A 14,496-nucleotide genomic window follows, 5' to 3' on the forward strand; every position below is an offset into this window, starting at 1 on the left:
AGCTTCCCCTCAGTAAGTCAACGATCCGCAGGCACTGCTCAATACAGCACACTGAGCGAAATCAGGTTGTAGTTGTTCAAGAATAAACTCTACGAATGAGTGAACTTTGAGCAATTCACACTTCAGCATACAGAAAATAGAACTAGTTCAGAAAGAGCTAACGAATAGAGCACTAAAGTTCCTCATATCACTGAGTTTATTCAATGCATGCTTTTCTCTCAGTGCATGTCTGAGTATATGTCTACTTATGAGGCATACCCATGCCCAAACAAACATCACACACTCAAGCACACACACACACACACACACATGCTATATTCGATATGCGGCATTGTCCTTGAGCGTTTAGTCGAATTTTATGAAATGCATTGAACTCCGTTCACTAAATTAGTCAGTTAAGGCAGCCCAAACAAACCAAAAACAAAACAAAAAAGAGGAGAAAATAACAGAAATAACAATACCAAAGAAAAGGAAACAAACAAAAAATTCGACTGGAGATACTTTGTTCCCACTTTGTGTTCATACCCATTGAAAATGCGAAAATGGTTCTAGCTCTATATTAAATAGTCGTCTATGGTTAGAAGACATAGATTATACTGCTCTGCCAAGACCCCACAAGAGTAAATATTTCAGCGAGAATCATGAATTTTCTACAAACCTGAACTTTTATGCTTTGCTTCAAATTTAAGCCTTTATTTCATGAACATTTGATTCTCTTCCAGAATCTTTAAGATTTCTAGTCTTCCTATTAGGTCTATTCACAATGCAATGGAGAAATGTTTCCATTTAAGTTTTGTTTATAAAGAACCTGAATACTAGAAAATATCGTATTGATGTTGTACACTTATGTAATGGGTAATATTCCAAGACCCCCGCTAGCATCCACTCAGCCTGCTTTGCCTACATCTTGAGCTGCATTCTCAGCCAATTGGATGCCGTGGCCATGGGAAGAGAATCATCAATGCTAATGCGCCGGCTTATAAGCTCCCATAACTGCATTTTGCAAGTGCCCACCTGGGCGTGCCCTGACCAAAAAGCGAAAGAAAAGAATGTGCTAGGGATAAGGCAGGTCCTTTTGAGCCTGACTAAGCGGCTGGCAAACTTCGTCCTGAGTAAATCCTTCACTTTGTTTGCGCCAAGAAAAAAGAAAGCAAATAAGATCACTGCAGTTAGGTGCATACGACTGCGTGATACCCTGTAAATAATCGAGTTGCATTGGCAACAAAAACAAAACGGAATTTTATGAAAACTGACTGAGGTTACACGAAAACTTACGTGTTATCTGAGTAGATCAATCACTTCCGACATTTAGACAGCAAATGGGATTTCTTTCTGAATTTTCCTGACTTCTTACACTGCACAAAGCCAATCTACTCGTTTGCCTTCTGAGAAGAGTGTATGGAAAGGGAACTGCATTAAACTTTTGCGCAAATTTTCATGTTTTTGTACACGTAATTCATATTTATGAGCAGAGACGTTGCGGCATCGGTGTGTGGGATACCCCCCCGAGATGGGGCTGGGCCCAGAACTTTGCTCAATTGAAAGTCAAGTGTCAACGCAAACTCCTCAAAGCAGCTCAACAGCAATCGACTCTTCAGGACCTCTTTGGCTGCCACTCTACGAGGTAGCCTCCGTTCGCTATCCCCCGCCCTGCCCGCTCCCTCCGCCTCCCACGCTCACACGCAACCCCTTCAAAGAGCGCGCCCCGCATCCCTCTTGGCTATTTGCGCGCTTTGACATGCAAAACGCGCGCTTCATTTGACATTTTCTTATTTCCTTCTGGTCCGTCTTTTTTCCCACCGGCTCTTCCCCCCTTTTCTTCTTCTGCCTCCTAGCCTTTTGCCAAAACGTTGGCAACGCGCGCGCTCGTATCGGGTGCTTATACACCGTTAGAGCATGCTAACCAATTTGCCACCCGCCACATCATTTTCACATTTTCAGTTCCTTGTTTTTTGCTTTCGGCTTTATGCGGGGGCGGCTCAGAGGGTGGGGCGTGGCGGTCGGTGCAGAGAACCCTTTCATCAAAGGCGCCCGTGTCTACGGTCCACGGCATTTTTTTTGTGGTTGCTGTTAATATGATTTTCCGCCTGAGCTTTTCATATACCTTGTTATACTCTGAACCCATTGAAAAGGGAAAACCCGGTTAAAAAGCTTTTGTCCAAATGTATGTAACAGGCAGACGCAGGTCCAATATATTTGCCCGGTAGGTCCTTGTACAGCACCCATAGATCGAGTGGGTTTCACAACATATTCTCAAAGCTAGAGTATATCCAAATTATATATATATATAGTTGTGAGATTTATGTTCTATTCCAAATCTAAGCCCTACCCTCCAAAATCTGCAGATAAAAACGTACTTCACAGACAGAGCAGATAGGGGATCGCTTAGTCGAGCAGTGCTCCAGTCGGTGTTAGTTGTTTCTTATTTTTCCTCTACAACTTCATAGTTAGCTTCTCCTTTTATTGCTGCTGTTGTTGCCTTTTGGTAGCTTGTTCAATTATCCCTTTTTGTGAAGTGAGAATACGCACTGCGTGGCTAGAGATGGAATATGCATCAAATGAAACAAGATGGAACAACATGGACTAGAGTAGAGTCAAATGAATCAGAGAGAAAGTCTGCTCGCTTGGACAGAGTTAAACTTTAGTAAATTTCAAGTGAAACAATGTCGAATCCTATGGAATATACACCTTATATACCATTGAAATGCAACTAAATGGAGTCTTGTGGAATATAGACAGCTTTACTGGCGATGGAACATAAGGAAATGCAGCTCTTTATTGCGGGTCTGGAAATAAAAGCAAACCGCATAAACAATATTTTCTCAGAGCCGTCTATTGTGTAAACTACAAACCAAATAGTCTAACGAAGTTCAACTGCTTCAATCACTCGGAGAGGAATTCTACATTCTAGTTCCTTAGCCTTAAAGGAGACTAAACACTTTCCGATTATTAAGCAGGGCCATTATTATTTGTAGATGAATTTTTCGTGGGTGGTTGTTTTGTTGGTGAAGAACCTTTAAGATCTATTATACTTCCGCTGTCGCCGCTGACGCGCTGCGTCACCCTTTCGTTTCGTTTGAATTTTAATTACGGGCTGTCAATTGCTGTTCCCTTTTTGGATGCGAGCGAATACCTGCGCCTTCATGTTGTCTAGAGTTACGCGCACTTTGAACCCTGCTGTCAGTAGGGCAACCAGCAACCGGAATTAGTGAGCGCCCGCCCACCCCCAGCTGAGCCACCCCGCTTCGCTATCAGACGTCATAACGGTAATTGGCGATTGCTCATGAAGCGCGCCTAAAATGAAGTCGAGGCTCGTCTGGCAAGGGGATTAAGTGTCAGTGGCAACCGAGGCCCCCAGCCGCCATCGCTCAATCTGGCAACCCTTGAGCCCTACTAATGGGGCGAGGTAAGGGCAACTAACCTGGAAGTGATGTGCGGGCCGGCCGGAGGAGTAAATAAGGAAATCAATTGTTATGCATGCAACTGGGCATTAATCTTGAGGATGTTAAGAGTGCCGCTCCATTTCGGGGCGTGGCTGCCCATGAAAATGGGACAATGCGCTTTGGCCAACGAGCCAGCATCGGGAGCAGCACGATGCCAAAGTACAGTCACAGCGAGCGTGGAAAACAACGGCGGGCCATAAAGACGTCTGCTGCAGTCTGTATGGCCGTGCTGGTTGGGCGGGCAGCAGGGCGTGGCACCCAGCCAGCTCTCCCCTCCCCCTCTCAGCACTCGACGTCTCCTGCTGCCCACGCAGACGACATCCTTGTGACTCGACATCTGCCCTAATCATCAGTGGCCCAACATTCTCCCCTCGCGCCCCCTCACTGCCCTCTGTCCTGCCCTGTCCTGCCATCCCCTGCCCTGCTCTTCCTGCTCCTGTGTTAGTTTTCATGGAAGCTTTTAGTTGTCTGCAAAATTTTCGGCGCCTTTTTTTGTATTTTTATGTGTTGTTGCTTTGCCGGCGTGCGTGCGTGTGTCTGTGTTGGTGTGTGTGTGTGCATTTTTGGGGGTTGAATTTTCGGGTTTTGTGATAAGCAGCAAGACAGGCGCCCAGCGTAGAGTGGAGAGAAAGCGCTGCTCGCTGCTCGCTGCTCACTGCCTCTGTCGCTCTGCCTCTGTCTCTGCTACACATATGTGTGAGTGTGTGCGTGTGTGTGTGGGAGAGAGAGTTGTAAGCAGGGCATTGCACTCACTCACACACTTATACAAGAGCATATATGTATGTATGTATGTCTGCTCCACACACTTGACGCTTTCGCACAGTGTTGCAAAAGTCTCGCTTTTGTGTTTGCTTTATCTCATTCCATTCCATTTGATTTCATTTCATTTTGGCATTTCGGTTTGTCGGCTTTTCGGCTTTTCGGCTGCTTCTGCGGCATCTGTGCTGCCCCGTCTATATAATTAACGGTTAAACTTGGCCAGTCAACGGCGCTCAGAGTTGTCGCAGGTGTCGCCGCCCATTTTCCCAGCAGTTTGTGAATGAATCTCTCGTTCAGTGTTGTGCAACAGCATTCGATTACAATAAACAGTTGTAGGTTCTCCAACTGTGTGTGCGTGTGTGTGCGTGCGTGTGTGTGGTCAACAGGCTTTCAGGAGCGGTATATAAATAACATCAATAACTTCAATTGATAACAGAGTTCTTGGCTCAAGAGGCGGGCAAAGTAGTTGCTCTAAAGGCAGCTCCTCAATACGGGGGGTGCAATATACATACATACATATATTTAAATTGGTTTCTCGCACATAAATCCTATACACATAACAATCGCTTTGTGGTCTTAAATTACATATTTAAAATATTTCACGTCTGAGAGCCGTGAATAACGACCTCAACAGCCGTTTAAGATATCAGCATTAGTTTTATTATCCCTTGGAAATTATAAATAAAACATATATGTATATAATATATGTAAAATCTTATTGTAAATAGTAGGCGGACTGCCCTCCTTCCTTCCAGCGATAGCAGAGTGAACTCTTGTCAAAACTATCTTGACCATAGACTGCCTAGATTTCTGAGCTCCAGTGATACCAAACTCGAGCTTCTACAACCCAATATTCAAGCTGTCATCTGTATGCCATCCCACTCTGATATCTAACTTCATTCAGCATAAATTCTTGCTTCCTTCCACAATATCATTTCAATTCAGTACTGCAACTGTCAACATTTTCCAACACTTCCCCCTTTATCAGGCTCCCTGTCAGCTCTGAAGCTGCTCTAGGACTGCTTTTGTATTATTTTTTTAATACATATATGGGGTTTTTTTTTCATGGTTTATGGCAACAAAAGGCGTACGCCTGATAAGCCGCAGTGTCTCCTCTGATGAGCCGCAGCAGAACAGTTACATTGCACATTACATTTAGCGTTACAGTTACAGTTACATAGCCCCATGATGGATCCAGTGTGGCCGGCGTTCAGCAAATGCCAACAGGAGCTCCCAAACACACGCGCGCACAGACAATAGTGAGAATGGGAGGAGAGAGGGAGGGAACAGAGTGGTTGGGGCGCGGCAGAGGCAGAGGCAGAGGCAGCGCAGCAGCAGCGGCAGCGGCAGCTGAAAAATGTTGGGCTAGAGTAAAGTGGGAAAATATCGATTGCTTCCTTTTTGTTTTGTTTTTGTTTGGGGCTTTTTTTGGCTGAGGGTGGGACGGAATGGAGCTTTGACTGGAAAGAGGCCTGTTGGAATTTCAGTGTTGTGTGGAGCGAGAGAGAGAGAGAGAGAGAGAGAGAGCGGGAGGAGTTGGTTAAGCGTGCGCAGCGTGGACTTTCGATTAATGAAAAGCGCGCCAAGCGTTCCGCCTTGCTGTAGTGTCACTCACAGGAGTAGGCGTGGCAGAGATGGGATGGCGGATGAAAGGGTTGGGGGTGGGGTGGGAGTCGAAAGAATGGATTGGGTCCACATTCCGAATGCGCTTTCAACTGTCAACGACGCGCGCCCGGCGAGCAGAGAAACTCACAGAACACAGGCTCGAAACGTTTTACGAGTGCCACAAAGAACACGCCAATTGAACAACAACAACAACAACAGCGAACAACGCGAACAACGCGAACAACAACAAAATCTGGCAATCAGAAATGCTGACATTTTCGCAGCGACAGCTGTCAAAAGGACGAAGGCCGCCAAGGGCCAGCCGATTGGATATGGATCGAGATATTTATGTGTATGTGTGTGTGTGTGTGTGTGTGTGAGAGTGGGCGGGGGCGGGACTGTCCCCATACTGTGCTCGGTCTCTCATTATGCAAATTTTATTGATATGCCTAGGCGGAACGATTACGAGTAAAACTTGCGCCTGGTTAAAGCGAGTTTTAATATGCGCTGCTTATGTTGTTCCCTCGCCTCTTGTGTTACACAGGGGAGCAGTGCTCGGGCACCCACCCCACCTAGCCCCGCTCCGCCACTCCACTTGAGCCACAAGCAGCTGATTATGACACGGCGAGTGGGCTCGCCGCACCAAACATGTTGACTCTCTCCGGCAAGGACACCGGCCTGATTGGGATTGGCAGCCTATATGGGGCGGTGGGCGTGGTGGGCTGTGCCCCCACTTGAATTGCTTGTTTATAAATAACACTGGCGAGGCTATTGATTAAAATTGCGCTTAAAAATTCATTAAACGAGCGCTTAGTTTGAATTGCACATGAAGCACACACACACACACACACACACACACGTAATGAATTTTAATATCACATGCGAATCGAGTTGAATATGAAAGAATTTCAGTGTTGATGAACGTATAAAAGCAAATGGAATAGATTCAAAGTGAAAGATGACCAACTAAGGGTGACTATCCTGGAGCTATCAATCAGCATCAATCAATAATCATTCACAAGAACACCCCAGTTTTGCTAGCCCTAGACTACATTTGTATATGTCTCGATAACTATAAAATTTATACACTTATTCCTAATACTTCGCCCCCTCTTTCGGTATACCAACTGTCTATGAAATTTACTTGCTACAAGTCGAGTTACAATAGAGCAATCAAACCACATTTATGCCTTCCCCCTCCCACCTCCATCGCTTCCTTCATCGATGACTTAGTGAACTGATCGATGTCTGTTGCTTTAGTGAATGAAAAATACTCGCTCCGGCTCTTATCTACTGGAGCGCTATCTGACGCGCAGTCGAAATTCCCATGCATTGCGCAAGGCCCTCTTGCATGTTGGCTCCGAGTGCAGTCTGGAAATATTTCTGGAATTCCATTCACAATAAAGAACTCTAAAAGAGACAAGAGAATTACGAAAAAATGTCAATAATCAATTCTGACGATGATAAGTTATCGGAGCAGCTGCTTAGTAAGCGAATAACTGTGAATGCAATGCGCCGGACAGCCCCTCCGAAGGCAAGAGGGCGGGCAGGCTGGTGGCTCTGGCTGGTTCCGGGTCTCGCTGGCAAGTGGATGGATTTGACATTATCTGCAATAAAGATTACAAGTTGACTTCTTGTTTGGCTTTGCCTTTTTGGCTGGATGTCATAAAAAGGTTTTATGAGATGCCGACGACAATGCCAGGGGCGGCAACGAGAGGGGGAGGATGGATGGAGGAAGGAGCAGCAACAGCAGAAGCAGCAGAAGCATTTTGTTTGCTTTTTTGTTGCATGTCACTCGCTCGATTCGTTTTAGAGCTGTGATTATATTATCTTGATTTACGTTTACATTTTTTTAAGGTGGCATTACCCTGCCTTCCCCTCTCCCCCTGCCCCCCACCGGGTGCACCTAGTAAAAGTGCACGGTCATGCGAAGGCGGCTGCCGGCTCGGGGTCACTCAAGACTTTTTCTGGCTTATCTTTTGTTTGCATTAAAAATATTTACACAGCACAGTGTGAATGGCAGCGGGGAGGGGCAAGCTGGGGGGGCGTGCTTCAAATTTTCTACTTGGTAATCTATAAAAAAGTGATGCGACACTATTCCGGGGCCAACCGAGCAGAAGAAGTTCTTTCCTGTCTCACGCTTAAGTGCTGGATAGTTTACAGCGCACTGTTAATGCTGCTAACAGAGCTCTGCTAATTAAGAATTGCTTTTAACTCTCCCACAACAGGCCCGCCAATCACGAACCATGCTCACAGCACAACAGAAAGAGATCGGCACAAGACTCTGTTAAGTCTGTACGAAGCTCATTCAACGTTGATCAAACTCTGTTAAGTGAGATTCTGTTAAGTGCACTAATCTGTCTGTGTTAAGCTGCAGCAGCTGCTATGTTCAGAGCATGAATATGTTGGTAGGAATCAGCTTTGACTCTCCCGCTCGGCATTCGATAAAAGGGTTTGCTGAATTCAATATGAAAATGTAGTTGATAATAAAATTAGCCAGCCAGGCGTAAAGTAGGTGTCTGCCACATGAATTTCTGGCGCTCTCAATAAGCAATTTAACTGGATGCCAGAACCGCATCGCATCTCCACCTCCACTCGCGCTCCGCCCAGTTCACCCACTTAATCATTAACATTGGGCAAATGGGAAAATTGCGAATGGGGAGCTGGCGCTGCGTTGCGCTGCTTTGGCATCCCTTTGGGGCAGCGAGGAGACAATGACAGCACTTAGAGACATCAAAAAGCAATGCAAACGCTACCCATTCAGCAGGAGCAGGAGCAGGAGCAGCAACAACAATGCCCTCCCTCTATAAGTCAGCTAGTTCTGTTGTGCCACGCCCCAAGCCCTTCTGCCTCGCTCGCTGCCAAATGCGACGCCCTTTTCATTTAATATAAAGCAATTTTCCCCTCAAATTCACTTCAATAAACAATTTTGACTGCCACACACAGAAACACACACACACACAGACACGCGCACACACGCACACATCGAATGCAAACAAAAGCGCGACTTTTGAAAGATTTTCCCCCCATCAGCTGCGAGAGGTGCGCCAACCGAAGCAAACTGGGAGAACTGCGAAAACTGAATATGGAATAAGGTAATCAATTTATGCATCCAGCTATTAATAACTTACTTTCAATCTCCATTGAATGCGCGATAATAAATGCGGGAGGGGATTATGTGGGCCTGGGCAGAGGCTGAATCTGAAGAAGTAGTTGACTACGACTACGTACTATCGTTCTGCTAATATGAATATCCTTTCAAACACTTCTGGATGGATGGAGGAGCAACAGACGCTGCGACTGTTGTCCCGCCTGCCTTTCGATTCTCCACTGCACGCTTTTGGCAATTATTTAAAAAGTGTCAACTGTGAAAACAAGCCACAATTCACAGGACTCGCAGAATTCGCAGGAAGCTGCGACAGGCGAATTGACAGGCGAGGACAAAGCGCGACCGAAATGATGAACGGGCCCGGGAGGGCTGACTAGAGGCAGCGGTGGGGCAGAGGTAGAGTGAGTGGGTGGGTGGGGCTGTTTGACCTCGACACGGCTAACAAGAGAGAGATGCCCGTGCGTCGAGCCCTGCTCCTTCTCGAGGGTTTTCTGCCTGCTTCGGCTGCTGCTGCTGCTGCTGACGACTCGTTGTCTGTCTCAAGTGGGTAAAAACGTTGTGAAACGTTTATAACGTACACACACACACACGCACAAACTTGACCCAATTCCTTGTGCGTGTGTGTTTATCCTTGGCGCTGGTGAAAAATGGTGTTTATGAAGCGCTTATTGTGTTTGGTCTGAAGCTGCTTCCGTTTCCGCACTCGAATGGCGTGCGCCACAATGAAAGCCCTTGCCTCCTCCTCCTCCTCCTCCTCCTCCTCCTGCTGCTGCTGCTGCTGCTGGCTATTTGCTTGGCATGCGCCGCTGCCTTTGGCCAGTTTTGTCGCACGCTTCGAGCCTCCCCAGCCGCCACGCATCCGAAACATTTGACGCATCTATTGGCATAGGCGTGCCCGCGTCCAGTCCAGTCCAGTCTGGTGAGTGGACTCCTGCCCATGTCCTGGGCCACTTTGACAGCAAAGGGAAACGGAAGCGGAAATTTCGTGCCCATGCGTTTTCATTTTTTGTGTTGACGACTGCCGCAGGACTTTTACTACTTTGTCTGCCTCTGCCTCTGCCGCTACCTCTGCCCCGGCCAGGACCTGGGGTGTACTGGTGGTTCTTTTGTGGTGTGGCAGAGCACTGAAGTCAACCGCAAGTGTTTCACATTCGAACATTTCCCCCTTCGGATCGCCTAGGCTGAGTCAAGGTTCTATTTCATACTCATTCAGGACAGTGGAAAGAGGTATATGGGTTTTATCCAGTGTCCCTTTACAATTTGAGGGCGTGGCATGTCACAAAATAGATCTGGCAGTGTTTGGGTAGTTGATAAGTATTCTACAGTCGGTAGCAGCCGACTGCACCGTCTTTAATTCTTTTTCTATATATTTTGTAAACTTTTGTTGCAATCTCATTTTTCGTTTGATTTGTGGGCCTGTCTCGTCGAAGTCAAAAAAAAAAATAAAAGAAAAGGAAATGAGAACTGCTATGAAGGGGGTCAGACACACTACACTTCGTAATGCTGTTCAGAAGTCAAAGGAAATTAGCCAGGAATACTCGAAATAGAAAGGTATTTCCCTTCGATTTTCCCCAGATCCAAGTCGCAGATTTCTATATTTAAAATTTAGCTTTATAATCCCATCTCAGATTCACTAAAGTTAGTCTTAAGCAAAGTTCACGCTTGAATTATTAAGCCAACTTCTGAGAAAGCTCTGCGTCCTGTCTTCCAACTGCTGTTGGGGTAGCTCATTCCCCGTTTCCCTCTAGCCGACGCTCGGCAATGCCTCAAAGCGTTTCATATCCCATTTTGGGAAACATTTTTTAATAAAATGTAAATTATGCGTCCTCGTTTGATAAATGTCCATTGAAAAAGTTTTTAGTTCAATGTGTTGCCTTTGTTTTTGGAAAGACACACACACACACACGCACACACCTACAGATATGTATATAGATATCTTTCTAGTAGCTCTCGTTCTTGTGGCTTTTCAGTGGCTCCAATATTTTATTCATAGTTGACACGAAATGCGTAACAAATCGTTTCAAAGTCGATTCCTCTGAACTGGGCCATGAAATTTATAGTTGCTGGCCCGAGCACGGCATACGAGGCGGGGGCGGGGGCGTGGCCGTCGAAGAAGATAAACGTATGTGGATGTAGGAAGTTGGCTTCAGGCTGATCAAAAATAAATAAATATAAAAGCAGTGACAGGCATCCAGAAGATGGAGGCGTACCCAGAGAGGGGGGCGTGTGGGCGGGGCTGGTCGTGTGGCTTGGCTAACTGGAAGCAGCTGGGGCTAATAAAAACCGAATTTGCATTGAATTTCCACACACGTCGCCAGCGAAATGTGTGGAGCGAGAAAAGCAAAAGGAAAAGGAAGCAGGAACCTGTAGATATGATCGAATAGCAAAATAACCTATAAGGCGAGCTGAGAAAGTGGGAGAGGCAAATGCATAGGGTGAATGGGGGCATACCTATGCAAGGTCTTCACTACTCGACAAGTCATGAATGATTGACTTATATCATGTGAAGCATTTGTTCCCAAAGATCCTCATTTCCCAAAGATCGTGCCAAAAGCCGTTGGGCTCTCTCTCAAGCACCGTCTCCCATCTTAAACTAATATGCGTATTTCCAAGCCCAATTGTAAGAAATTTCCTTTCCATATTTCTCTCTCTCTCTCTCTCTTTTGGTTGGAGTAAGCTTCAGCTAATTTCATTTGCTCTCTAATGTAGCGTAATATCCCACACATTGTTCAGCCTGATTCATTGAGTTAATGTTTCCACTTTCTGCTTCGTCTGTCGCACACGATTTTCGGTCTTCCCCCTTTCTGACTACCCTTCTCAATCTCGCTCTCTCTCTCTCTCTCCCTCTCTCACTCCATCTCTGTCCACTCGCTGGCTTTTAAAAATGGGCCATCAGCAAAGTCGGTTTCATTTGGGATGTTTACAAACAAAACGCTGCGACAGAAAGAAAAGCAAACAAATCTGTTACCTAGCTCAGCTCAGTCCCCATCCTCGACTCGCCTCTCTCCCATCGCCCACCCGGGCTCCCTTTGGCTAATCCAGTTAAAAAATGCAAGTCTGCATTTGTCTGCGCGCCTTCTCGGGCTTTCAATTTTCAATTTTTGCGCGCTAAATCCAGATAAGGCTGAAGTCCGGTCCAGGCGGCCTCGCAGTTGGCTATCGGGTTACAGCTCCACAACACATGCTCCCCCCCTTCCCCTCTCACCCACTGTAATTCAAGCCCCTTTTGCCCCGCTTTTAATTGAAAAACGCCCGTGCGAGTCGAGTCGACGAAGTTGCAGCTCGTAACTCGACATCGAAGTAGGCGACGCAGTGGCGGTCGGGCAGCGAGGGCACGGAGGGGGGCTGGGGGGGGCATGTTTAAGTGCTTGTGGCATCTGTGGCAGCGCACGTGCAACGGCTTTTTGTCAAAGTGTCGCCAGCGACGTTGCAAATTTGCGCGGGAACTTCTGGTCCACAAGCAGACAGAGGTCCTCCTCCGCCCGCTCCTGCCGCCTTCCGTCCGGCAGCAGCATGCGGAAACCCCGTTGCGGCTTCATATTTACACAAGCGCGAGCAAGCGGGCGAGCGGGCGGAGCACGTCAGCTTTTATGAAAGCCAAACATTTGGTCGGTTCATGTGAACCCACGCTAATCCATTTTCGCAAACAGAGGAGGCTAGGAGCAGGAGCAGGAGCAGGAGCAGGAGCAGGAGGAGGGATCCGGATCGCCCAATGCAAACAGATCTGGCGTTATCGGGGCTATGGTCTGGGGCTCGGGTCCCTGGAGTCTGCTGCCCGACGCTTGGGTGGCGACCGGTTATGTAAGCCGAGCATTTGCCCCGTCTTTGGGGCCGCATTCGCAGTCGCAAAATTAGTTTTATGCAAATGCTGAATGCCACATAAATTTGCTCTACAAAACTGCAGCATGCAGCAAAGGGGGTAGGGAAGGGGGCGACAAGGGGCAATTGGTGAGCAATTCGAGTTGGACTTCCACTTTCGCCTTGTCTTTTGTGGCCAGAGAGAGAGAGAGAGAGAGATTGCGTTACAATAGCAGCCAGGTGGGCGACCAGGTGGGCCTAGGCCGATAAAGATGACAGACACCGCATGTGAGAGATGGAGAAGGAACAGGGTGGGAGACAGAGATGGAGAGAGAGAGGCAGACAGTGTACAAAAGTGAAATTGAATTAATGGAGGCAAAGGTGATGAATACTATGAGTTATGCAATGTAGGTTAGGTATTCTGAGAGCGAGAAGAAGAGAGAGAGATAGAGGGATTTGATCATGAAGAAAGCGAACTTGGTCTGTTGATAGATGGACAGCATATGACATCTCTGTGAACAGCCTCACTTCTCTCCCTTTTCCATGCCTCCATAAATAATGACCTAATTAGGCGCCACCCGACACGTAAGCCCCCAGAGCTTAACTCATCCGCCGTCGCCTCTTGCTCGCTCGGAAGTTCCCATCATAAAGAGCTCGGAGTTGAACGAGTCTTTCACAATTCAATTCCAATTTATTGGAATAAGATATCGGAAACCTAAGCGGGCAGTCAATGCCATAAATCAGTCGATGTCTCATAATTCAGCTGAGGCGGAGCAGATGGAGCGGGAGGAGAGCGAGAAGTCATTTGGAATTCCATTGCTAAACGATCGTTTAGCGTGTCGACGGCAGGAGGGGGAGCAGGTGGCGCAGAAGGAGTGGGAAGGTGTGCAAAGGAGGAAATAGCCGAAGGACACACGCACATGTGAGCTGACGTTGAAAAGGGGGCGGGGCAGAGACAGGGACAGAGGCGAGTCGGTCTATGCGTCTGCTTGGGCACGGGCGCATGTGTGTGTGTGTATGTGTGTGTGTGTGTGTGTGTGTGCCCTGTCGACAGCTGAGTTATCGCTTTGTTTACTTGATAATGAAAAATGCAGTGCGTGGAATGCGCGACAGAGCATTGGTGGAAAGTGGCGGGGGGAGGGGGTGGGGTGGTAAGCAGTCGGCGGTCGGCCTATAAAGTGCGACACGCAACGAACGTCACGTACGCACTTCAAGAATATGATGAAGAAGAAGCGAAAGAGGAAGAAGCAGCAGCGGCAGACAGTGCAAACACCCACTGCAGTGCCCCTTGCCCCCCCTCTCTCCCTCTCTCTCTCTAAATCAACTACCACGATCGCATTTAAATTCTCATTTGATTAGAAGGAAGCCAGAGGGGGGTGGCGCAGAGTCGGTACAGTCGCCATGGAGCAGCTATCGAGGTGCCACCCCTCGCAGCGCAGCTGGTGGCAACACCTGCCTCAGGGATTAGCACGTTCACCTGGGTCGCATCCATCAACTGGATTAGCTGCACGCGGTAAAATTCCATTCAAATTGGGGGCGTTCAAACACACACACACACAGATACGCAGATACGCACGCGCACACACACAAACACAGAATGAATATGGTGGAAAAATTTCACTTTCTTCGAGCTCGCCCCACCTCCCACACTTAATTGGGATTTTTATAGGAAATTTCTAGAGCATTTCATCAAAATTGGGAAAACCAATGAAAATATTACTTTATAATGGAGCTAAGAATAAATTCTTTCCAAATTTGCATTAACTCCAACTACTGCTTACA

The 14,496-nt window shown here is 47.2% G+C and overlaps 1 long non-coding RNA gene across 1 annotated transcript in view; it reads left to right on the forward strand.

The window, feature by feature from the left end:
- The first annotated feature begins 5,490 nt into the window (after positions 1-5,490).
- LOC149091303 (uncharacterized) overlaps positions 5,491-14,496 on the forward strand; it is a 194,739-nt gene continuing 185,733 nt past the window's right edge. The window contains exon 1 of the long non-coding RNA XR_016196766.1: positions 5,491-5,737. This is a non-coding gene — a long non-coding RNA (uncharacterized LOC149091303). The remainder of the gene's footprint in view (positions 5,738-14,496) is intronic.

This window comes from Drosophila navojoa, chromosome 4 (genome assembly GCF_054131105.1).
Source record: "Drosophila navojoa isolate 15081-1374.11 chromosome 4, UAZ_NAV_1.0, whole genome shotgun sequence".
In the NCBI taxonomy this organism is placed as follows: Eukaryota; Metazoa; Arthropoda; class Insecta; order Diptera; family Drosophilidae; genus Drosophila; species Drosophila navojoa.